This window comes from Polypterus senegalus, chromosome 1 (genome assembly GCF_016835505.1).
Source record: "Polypterus senegalus isolate Bchr_013 chromosome 1, ASM1683550v1, whole genome shotgun sequence".
In the NCBI taxonomy this organism is placed as follows: domain Eukaryota; kingdom Metazoa; phylum Chordata; class Cladistia; order Polypteriformes; family Polypteridae; genus Polypterus; species Polypterus senegalus.
In genome coordinates, this window is record NC_053154.1 from 118,513,209 (window position 1) to 118,525,230 (window position 12,022).

Below are 12,022 nucleotides of genomic sequence, written 5' to 3' on the forward strand. Positions count from 1 at the left end.
TAATAGTGAACAAACACTACCATTCAAAATCTTCCCGTGAACATTGATTTGCACCTATTTTATTTTAAGCAGTGTGCTAAATTGATAAGGTAAGGTAAACAGGTGGATAACCCTGGTGCATTTATTCACTTGTACTACTGCAGAAAAGTTGTAACTTGTTAACCCATTATTACTCCCTGATAAGGGCCTTTATGTATAACTCAGAAAAATTTTATTATTTTCCTATTTTCAGTAACCTAATCTTTTTTTTAACCACTGCCAGTTTACTTCTTATCTTTGTACCATTTCAAGTTATTCACTAGACTTGAACTGTTTAAATTTCAATTAAAAAAAAAAAAAAACAATAAAAACAGAAGTATTCAAAAAATTTTGATGGGTAATGAATGTAGTTACAGAACTGGTTGGACAACAGTTCAAGTGTTAGGGTACTACTCTAAAAAGCCTAATTTAATATTGTACAAGCAGAAAATAAATGCAACAAAAATAACATCCACAGACAAGCTTTTAGCTAAGTAGTCATGCTACAGTACAGGAGCTTTGTCTCTCTTGTAAGCTTGTCCCTAAATGAACACTCACTTGTGGTGAGCAGACTGAATATATAGCATAAACCTTCAAGAGGCATAGTCAAGTACATTTACATTTACATTTATTTGCTTGGCAGGTGCTTTTATCCAAAATGACTTACAAAAGAGGTAAACATAATCTAGTAAAATTAGGCTAGAATCTGTTTGTTCAGCGAGTGTAGTAGGACAGGTAACAAAAGTTAATTGCTGCAAGTGAAATGATATAATAACTAATACATTTACAATCATAGATTAACAGTAAAAAAAATCAATTAACCATAATGTAACAACAAATCATCAACAATATGAAAGATGGGTTTTCAATCACTTCTTAAATGCATTGACAGTGTCAGCATTACGGATGGAGGTGAGCAGCTTGCTCCATTAACTAGGAGCTATGAAGGAAAAGAGTTGGGATTAAGACGATACCACACAGTGGAAGCATCACCAGATGCGGTTCACTGGCAGTGGGCGATAAGAAGTATAGCACCTCACCAGTGTCCAGTGTCTTCACATACACAAGTGCTGACCCACTGACTACTCTGTAGGCAAGCATCAGAGATGTGATTTTAATTCATGCTGCTGCTCTGGTACAGGTACTCTAGTACTTGCACTTCCGAGCTGTGGACGAAAAAGAAGAAGCTGTCAGCAAATGTACCTCCTCTCATCCTGAGGTGGAAGTGTATTGAAGGTGCTCCCTAAGCTCATGTGTGTGACAATATATATGTGTGTGTGTATGTATATGTACAGTATATGTAAATGTTTGATTATGTCTGCACTTTGTAAAGTGTTTAGGAATGATGTGCCTTATCGCAAGGTACTATGTAAAATTAAGGCTCTTTCATTTTGGAATTAGTTTTGTATGTGGCACCTTTTGCCTGTGTTATTCCTAAGTAAAACACAGTTATGTGAGAAAAAAAATGAAGTGCATTATGAGTTATAATCCAAGAAATTAATTCTCTAACATTTTGTTTTCCTCTCAAAAATAATACAGAATCCTTAATGCCACATATTGAAAAGCTTGAAGTCTTAGCCCCCATTTTAAAAGCATTCTTTAATGTATTTTGCTAACCCTAATGATTTACTAATGACTTTAACCACAACAACATTTCCCAAAATGTTGGTTTTTTTGTTTCTTTTTTTAGTTATTAAGTGTAGTGTATTTTGCTTCTGCCTAGATTTTGTCCCTTTACATTTTGGTAGAAATATAAATTTAAATAAATATTTCTTATCATTTTTTGTGTGTTTCATTATTTTATATGTCAGTCTTTGCCTTATAATGTGTTCCTAATGAACAGATGATGACAAAAAATATATATTATTATTACAGAATACTGTACCAAACAGAAGATATCTTAAAACCAATGAAAACAATTGTTAATGTTTATGCACTGTGATGTATGGCCGACCGTTCAGCCAATACCTCCACGCCGCCAGGTGGAGCCCTCCCTGCAGTATGGAGGTGCCCTGAAGACCAGCAGGGCATCATGGACATTGGAGTCTTTATGCACGGCCCTGCTGGATACCATGGGGGCCACTAGGAGACGCTGCAGGGAGGAAAGACGATTATTTGCCTTACGCCCTGGAAGTACGTCTGAGTCACATGGACAAGGGGAATGACGTTCTTCCGGGGTGAAGCAAAGTACTTTTGATCTGACCCAGAAGTGATAGGAGATCACATGGACTGGGGATTGGAACACTTCCGGGTCAGGGATGATAAAAGGATTGTGGGAGCACCCAGACGGCGAGCTGAGCTAGGTGGAAGGGTGGCAACGCGTCTGGGAGTGGAGGATTGGTTTATTGTATTGTGTACTGTATATTAATGAGTATTGTGGAGAGAAGGGTGCTTTGTGCACTGTGCAGAATAAATATAGTCTACTTTTGGAATTTTATCTGGTGTCTGGCGTATTGGACAAGGGTTCAAGGGAGCGAGAGCGGACCCAATCTGTCACAGCACTTTGTACTGTACTTCTCCTGATGGAATTCTAGATAATAAACTTAAGCCCGCTATGGTAACAACATTGTGACAGTAAAGCAGACAAGGAAGTAAAACATGAACGAAAGAGACATCTTTTACTAACTGTGCATACAATCTACAAGTGGGATTTGGTTCATAATGTATTTATAAATTACTGCTACATGATAAGAATTATGCATTCATATTTAATATAACAGCAAATGATCTGACAGTTTGGTCATTCTTTTGTAAAATCAGAAATTACACATGTTACAGATCTGTTGTTCCCTGCTGAATTTTTTGCATATGTATTCTGGTAAAATATACACTAATGAATAAGTTAGACATGACCAACTTAATCAGCATATGACTTTGGATTGTGTACCTTATTATGTTTTTTAAAAACAGGATCCAATCTTTAATCCAATCTAAGTGAAAGTTTCCGAAAGCCATGAGTAAATCTAAATTATGCCACCATTTAAATATGAAACATCCTCATCACTTGCTAACCTGAATACATGTATGAGAACACAGCTAGCTCTGAATTAACTCATCATGTGTTCTGTCATACATGTTAAGCCCATCTCAAAATATTAAGTTTCATTAATGCAAGCAAATAAAATGTAAAAACTGAATTAATTTGCTGTTAACAGAAACCATCTACAAACACATGATCTGAATACTGCATATAGTCAGCTGACACTATTCACAATATCACCTCTTCACTATGGGAACCAGTTTCAGGTCTGGTGTCTGCCTCTTATTTAACATACAACAACTTTTTACTGTTTTTTTAATCAAATTAAGAGGCCAAAATTGCTGATACTGAAAGAAATTGCCCCATGACCATAAATGGGCCCTACTGAATTCAAAATTCTTGGATGACAATAAAAGTAAAGCTTGTGTGGAGTGACAACTGAGGAGCAGCATCACAGAAACCCTGGTAAGAAAATAAGGATTAGGGAGGAGATGAAGACAAAAGTGCATCTATGCCCAGACTAGCTCTGTCACTGATTTTTGCCAGAAGTTACAGAAAGGACAAATTAAAAGAGGAGAATATCAAAGAGTGTGTGAGAAGGAGGGAAGGAATGAAAGAAAATGAATAGTTTTCCAGAGAGTTGCTAGAACAAGTTTCATAGTGACTGTTTGTAAGACAAATAGCCTCTGCTGGACCACAGAAAGGTCTATAAAAGTATAAAAATATGAGTAAAATGAAGAATGTTAGGCAAGCAAAATGGATTCATTTCATTACGACCATTATGAATAATGCTGCACATTTTCTCTGTGACACACTAACACTGAGTAGTTTCAGTCAACAAGTCATTCAGCAGAAGTGTGTCAAGAAACGCTACTTAGGTTCCAACAGCAATACACCTGCATAATGCCTCACTGAGACTAGGACTGCCAAGTCAGAAGTTTTCTTTCTTTTTAATTTACTTCCTTTTTAGTCATTCTGGTGTGTGTTCAGACCATATTGCGTGTTTGTATATATATTTATTTATCTATCTATTTATATATTTACAAAGTATTTATTTAAAGAATGTTGGCAAAAAGCCAAATTTCCCCCTGGGGACAAATAAAGATCTGTGAAAAGGCCTGAGAGATGAGCATCAGATTATAAAATTTTGATCCTGACCAACCCCATGGCATGTTATTTGACTGTTTGATGTCTCTTCACACAGAACACACCAGCCCGGATGCTTAAATGGTACTGCTGGCAGGCTAAAAACATCAAATTAGGGGTTCAAAGAGCAGAAGGCCAATAAAAAGAAAGCAGATTTACATGGTGCAAGAGCAATGAAAAGATTTTGTTGGGCAAAAATAAATAAATGCAGAATTAAAACAGTTTAAAGTGCACTTTTCAAAAAACAAAACTGATAACTAATAGTGGTTAAAAATGTTTTTATCAATCATCTAGATACAGGCTGTGTGTGTCCTGGCATGGTACTAACCTTGGGCATATGAGGAGTATGCTGCTTTTGCATTCTTTCTGAGGAAATCATGCAAATGTATGCATTTAATTCAGAAATTGGTGCTTTATTCATTTAACTGAATATCCCTTTCAGGCAGGCATCAGTGCGGATAAGTAATGATTAAAGTGCTTTTTAAACATTTGAACAAACGAGAAAAAAATAATGAAAAAAGATGCCCTACATTCAAACAGTATTAAGTACAAACTATAATGCTGAAAGAAGTGTTTAAAAATATTACCTGTTGATGAAAAGGGGCAGGTGTTAGAAAGAATTTAATGTTAGAAATGTTTTGATTGCTATAAACAATGAATGATACAAACTTATGATGTGCAATTTGTTAATATAGTATATCTTCTCTAAGTGGTGCAATATTTATGCCTTTAAAATGTCTACTTGAAATCAATGACATTTTAAGTGAATTCATATTAATTAATAATAATAATTATTTGCATTTATATAGCACTTTTCTCACTACTCAGTGTGCTTTGTGATCCACACAAAGAGAAACTGGGACATTGTGACAGAAAATTTTCAATACTTTTGTCTATAATCGTTCATGTGTAGGTTGATACCGATATAAAATACAGTTGGATAATTTAGTTGTTTAGAGTACATGCTGGTGGAACAAAAATAAATAAGAAATAAAAGCACCTGTGCTAGCAGTATATGTAACATTATGATTGTTCTGAGACATTAAGTTATGGTCATTTAATGGTGTTTTTATTTCTTTACTGCCATCTTTAAAATATGTATTGTTTGTTACATTTCAGATTGGAGGCATGCATCATGTGTTTATAAAGTACTTACATATACAGTATAACCATACATTTCTTTTTCAGATGTATTATACAGTAATCCCTTGCTATATCGCGCTTCGACTTTTGCGGCTTCACTCTATCGCGGATTTTAAATGTAAGCACATCTAAATATATATCACTGATTTTTCGCTGGTTCGCCACTTTCTGCGGACAATGGGTCTTTTAATTTAGGTTACATGCTTCCTCAGTTTGTTTGCCCAGTTGATTTCATACAAGGGACGCTATTGGCGGATGACTTAGAAGCTACCCAGTCAGAGCACGTATTACATATTAACTAAAACTCCTCAATGCTATAAGATATGCTTCCCGCGTGGTGCTTGATTGTTTGCTTCTCTCTATCTTTCTCACTCTCTCTGCCTGACGGAGGGGGTGTGAGCAGCGGGGCTGTTTGCACAGAGGACACGGACGCTCCTCTACAAAATGCCACTTTATCGCGGTGCTTCTGTATACTTAAAAGCATGTATTGATTTTTTGATTGTTTGCTTTTCTTAGCGAGCGCTCTCTCTGACATTCTCTGCTCCTGACGGCGCTCCTTTGAAGAGAAGATATGTTTGCATTCTTTTATTTGTGAGAAAGAACTGTCATCTCTGTCTTGGTCATGGAGCAGAGTTTAAACGTTTGACCAAAGGGTGTTATTTCATGTCTAGAGGGCTCTAATACTGTTAACATAGTGGGAGAGTTTATAAGGGCTTAAAATATATAAAAATAACCATACAAACATATGGTTTCTACTTTGCCGATTTTCACCTATCGCGGTTGGTCTTTAACGCAACCCCCGCAATCGAGGAGGGATTACTTGTATATGCACAAAACCACCTCACATCTTGTGTGAATAGTGTGCTGATGAAAATCAAAGGCAGGCCACAGTTAAACAAAGAAGTGCAAAAATGGCACAGGACATTCAGGTTTTACATATATGTATATACTGTATATTAAACATTATATACTGTATTTATGTCCAAATGAAGTGGGATAAACATATGCAATCCATTGTCAATTGTTGGCACCTCAACTTTCTTCTTTCATTTACAATAACGATTCTTTCAGATAAAAGTTGTCAAACATTAATTAATTTGTAAGGTTGAGAAAAACCATATTTTGATTTATTTCTATTTTGGGTATTTGAAAGTTTAAAAAATAAAACCATTTCTGTCTCTCATTTTATGAGAATGATGATTTAATGATATTTAGCACTCATCTGACTTAAACTACAGGAAAATCAATGTGTTAAATTGACAAGTACTTCAGTGATACATTATGCACAAGTTTGGGGTCCTAATAGCAGATATTACGGAATCTCTTATTTTAACCTCTGCATGTCCTCCACTGTGTAATATAAAGTACAGAACCCTTTTGAAAGCCATCATTATGTTGATCATCAGCTTAAAACAGCAAGGTGTTTAATTTTATTCATCATACTAAAAAAAATCATTATCGGTCATGGTTTTATAAAAGCAGTCTACTTTTCTGGCAAACCAGAAAACTGTGGAACTATGAGCATAACACAAATGCAATGAGCCACTAAGTACCAAGGTCAAACCCCTACAGTACTGTATGTATCTCACAAACACTGTACAACTGATCCAGCTAATCTGGATATGAACTTGTAAATCCTATGAAATACAGAAAACATGACCTATTGTTCTGTCTTGCCTATAAGATTAACACATTAAGCATGACTTGATATAATATATAGTCCATAAATAGGATTCTGCTTTTAAAATATTTATAAACTACATTAATATGATGGGTATTATTTCCTCATCATATAAAATCATGAAGCTCTTTTTCTGATGAAAAATTAAACAGGAGAAATCATTGTCTAACACTAATATGACTGGACTCTGCACTGTAAACCAAATCCTATTGAAACATTAGTATATTTTTATCTCTTACTGTATAATATGGTGTATAATCATTGTGCTGGTCACTACATTAAACAAATCACAGATACTTTTGAGCTATCAGTTTGCCATTTTCAGTTCTTGCTTCTTAATGACTAGGGGCATTATAATGCTACATTGTTCTTTGTTCTGCTGTTAAAGTTAGGCTCAATATAGCTTACTGTTTCAAGATGTCATAGATTTTTTAAAGGGAAATGTGGTCTATTCTGTTTGTTATTTGCTGGTAATGGACTGCTATATTGTGTTCCCCTCACCTTTTCCAAAAGAAATGGAATAAACACATCAATCTGGAGATTGTACTTCTGGGCAATGGTATTGTAACATAGGCTTCTCTGGGCAGTGTATTTTGTTGCCAAGCAACACTTTACATGATGTACACTTTCAAATGCAAGATGATAATTGCCAGTATAGTAATTCTTATTACATTAGTATTTGGAGCAAACTGTGTTTGTTTTATTCATACTCTGAATATCCTTGGGTTTCTATAAGTTTTCTTTTGCCACCTGCATTTATGACCCAGATGTTTGCTGTTGTGTGTAAGCTTCTTTTTCAACATATAACAATTTCTACTTCTTACAAGTAATTTTTGACATCTGTTCCATAGTAGTTTGAGTTGCAATTTAGCTGTCTTCGTCTTGCTATCAACTAATCCTACTAAGAATTGTATCCTTAAAGTGTTATAAGTGAAGATCATGTATTTGTTGTCTGTGGTTGTGGTAAAGTGCATAAGGGGTCCATAGCGGTGTATGAGTTTTTAAATAAAACAGTGCAGCTCAAGCTTAATGGTTGTGGATGTGCATGGTAGTGTAGCTATGTGGCTCTAGAGTGTATAATGTGAAAATGGGCTAATAGTATTTACATGTGAAAATCGTATCAGTTCAGCTGGTTTCGTCATTGATGCTCTTCAAGTCAGAACCAAGAAACCTGCATCCACTGAGTATATAGTCTAAGCATCTAAGTCTAGAGTCTAAGCAGGATAGACAGGGACTGAAAATGAAAGAAAGAGAAAAGGGAGAGAAATCAAAGCAGAGATTTGGTGAGAAGCTTGGTGAATAAGATCAGAAGTGTGAGCCAGGGAAGCTGATGGGAGGCAAGGTGACTGAGAAGAGGAACAGTACTCCAGAGTTGGTGGTAGCTCCTGCTGAGTATCCTGGAAGCTGGGACAGCTAAAGGGCTTCGAGGGATCATCCTATGGACAACAAAAGGGTGGTGATGGGACAATGGAGCCAGGCTTGGTTGTCCTAGCAGCGACCGGCAGAGTTGGCTAGAACACAAGCCATTTTAATGGTTGACTGCACTTGCTGAGATCTTGGCCCCCACTAACGTAATCCGATGGACAAGAACAGATGGAGAAGGAAAAGAAAAGCAGTAAGGCTCAGAAGGCACTTGATCTTAACTCTTTGATTTTAGTTTAGATTTTTTAAATTAGTTATTTAGATTTATTTATCATGAATTAATGTTATCTCCCAGAAAGAAGAACTGATTTTATGAACTATTAATTAGATTATTTATTTATTTGAAGAAATGCACTGCACTTATATATATATATTGTAATAAAGACACAACAATTACAAGGGTTTGGGGTTTTTAGCCCCGTATACTGTAAATGAAAGTCATCAATTGTTTTTCCCAAAAACTCAAAAGACCTTGAAGGGAGGGAGGACGGACATTTTATGGTGGCGGACCAGATATTAACGTGAGGAATGCTGGGATAGTTGTGGTGGATTCTGGAAGCATGATGTCATCACGGGTCAGCAGAGGGAAGAAATAGACCCGGAAATGTGCATTTTCTAGAGCCATCCAGGCGCTCTTTACGGCTGTGACGTCTCGCCCTTTCTAAGGAAGTGAAGAAAAAAAGATTAGTACACTGCCGTAAGTAAGTAAACCGGGTCGATCAGCTGTTCCCCAAGCGCTCGTGTGTGACAATATATATATATGTAAAAGAACGAGTCTCAACACTTTCAAAAGGTTTGGGGCAGCCATCCGTATATTATTCCTAGCTGCAAAGGATTATTTTGGTTACAGCGATGCCGTTTATTCGAGTTCCACATTGAACTGTTTAAGTTAGCCAAGATGAAAGCTTTTATGTCTTGTAACCCGGAAGTGACGTCAGTCTGGGTGCCGAGACAGGAAGTGACGTCAGATCAGGTAGGTTTTCCCGTATTTGATCTGCAGAAATAACAGAGAAAGGTTTAAAGCACCCCGCCACCCCCTGGCCTGCTGGGTAATTACCTTCACTTGGTCCCTTCAGCTCGCTCCTAGTTGCATGTGTGTGACACGGCCAAAGACCCATCGGGTCAGGCATACCTGCTCGTGAGGTCGTGGAACCGGGAAAGGGCATCAGCATTGGCCTGCAGCAAACCTCGAAGATAAATTACGAAAACTGGCTGTAAGGCAGTAGGTCCAAAAACCACCTTGTGACTCGTGGATTTGAGTCCCGGTGTAACGCCATCCACTGTAATGGTGCATGGTCAGTCAGCAGGGTGAATTCCCGACCCAGGAGGTAGTACCTCAGCTGCGTAATCGCCCATTTAATTGCCAAGGCCTCCCGCTCCACTGCTGCATACCTGGTCTCTCGGTCCAACAGTTTCTGACTCAGGCACATCACGGGGTGTTCCACTCCATCGACACTTTGGCTCAGCACGGCACCAAGACCTGTGTCCGAAGCATCTGTCTGGAGAATGAAAGGCAATGTAAAGTCAGGTGCCTTCAAAATAGGAGCTGACTTAAGGGCCTGCTTAAGGTCACTAAATGCAGTGTCAGTATTATCATCCCAAACCATGTGATTAGGTTTCCCCTTCTTTGTAAGGTTTGTCAAGGGCGTTGCTCTCTTGGAAAACCGGGGTACAAACCGGCGATAGTAACCCGCTAAGCCAAGAAATGCTTGTACCTGCCGCTTGGTTATCAGATGGGGCCAATTCATTCTGGCATCTATTTTGGAGCATTTCGGTTTAACCGTACCCCGCCTCACTAGGTAACCTAAATATTTGGCTTCGACCAATCCAAAATAGCATTTATTTGGATTAATACGAAGTCCGGCATTTGCTAGTGTCCGTAATACAGCCCCAACCTGCAGCAGATGTTCCTTCCATGTGCTGGAATAGATGACAACGTCATCCAAGTAGGCAGCACTGTACGAATTATGGGGTCGGAGCACTTTGTCCACCAGATGTTGGAAGGTAGCGGGTGCCCCATGTAATCCGAATGGAAGTAGACGATACTGCCAATGCCCGCTAGGAGTGTTAAACGCAGTCTTTTCCTTTGTGGAGTCCGTTAAGGGAACCTGCCAGTACCCATTTGTCATATCAAGAGTAGTCAAAAATTTGGCATGTCCTAGCCGCTCGAGGAGGTCATCCACTCGTGGCATCGGATAAGCGTCGAATTGGGAGACTTGGTTAAGCCAACGGAAGTCATTGCAAAACCTCCAACTTCCATCCGGCTTTTTGACCAACACGATTGGACTGGACCAGGGACTAAAACTTTCCTCTATCACACCTAGATCCAGCATTCGTTTGATCTCCAACTCCACTTCTGACTTTTTTGCTTCCGGAAACCGATATGGGCGTTGCCTGACTATAACCCCTGGTTTCGTCACTATGTCATGTGCAATCAGGGAGGTTCGTCCAGGAATTTCGCTCACTACCTCTGGGACAGACAGGATAACTGCTTCGAGCTCCTGTTGTTGTTGGCGAGTCAAATTATCACCGAAGTTAAGGTGTAATTTATGAGCGAAGAGCGAGCAGGGCTGTCCGGAGGAGGGATCGGGATCCCTTTCCTTCTACGGTTTCAGCAAATTGACATGATAAATCTGCTCTTTAGGTCGACGATTAGGTTGGATAACTAAATAATTGACCAGACCCTTCCTCTCCTTAACTTCATATGGGCCTTGCCAATGAGCCAATAATTTGGAGTGTGAGGTAGGAACCAATACCATGACACGATCCCCTGGGTGGAACTCCCAAAGTGATGTGCCAGGGTTGTAACAATGAGCATGGGCTGCTTGCACCTTCTCCATGTGAGAATGTAGGATAGGTCTAATTTTTGCAAATCTGTCACGTAATTATGCGATATATTCAAGTATATTTACAGAGGGAAGGGCCTCCTCTTTCCATCCTTCTTTTAATATATCCAATAAACACTGGGGTTGTTGTCCATACAATAATTCAAAGGGTGAGAACCCCGTGGAGGCTTGTGGGACTTCCCGATATGCAAAAAGGACAAGGGGGAGGAGCTGATCCCAGTTATTTCCTTCCACATTGACTATTTTGCGTAACATCTGTTTGAGAGTTTGATTAAACCTCTCGACTAGACCATCTGTTTGAGGATGATATACAGAGGTCTTTAAATGTTATATTTTTAGTAACTTAGCTGTCTCCCCAAACGTGTCCGAGGTAAATGGAGTCCCTTGATCCGTCAGGATTTCTTTAGGGATTCCGACTCGCGCAAATACTCCTACTAACTCCCGTGCGATATTTTTGGAAGTGCCTGAACGTAATGGAACAGCTTCAGGATATCGAGTAGCATAATCCACCAGGACCATTATACAGTATATTTATGTCCTCTGGCTGAAGGTTCTAGGGGTCCCACCAGGTCAACCCCGACACATTCAAATGGGACATCAATTAGGGGTAAAGGGATTAAAGGAGCACGGTCCTTCCTAGGAATCTGCCGTAATTGACATTCTGGGCAGGACATGCAAAAACGGCGGACCTCCTCATTAATCCCAGGCCAAAAAAATCGGAGCTTAATTCGCTCTAAAGTTTTCTCTGAGCCCAGATGGGCTCCCAGGAGGTGGGTATGAGCTAGT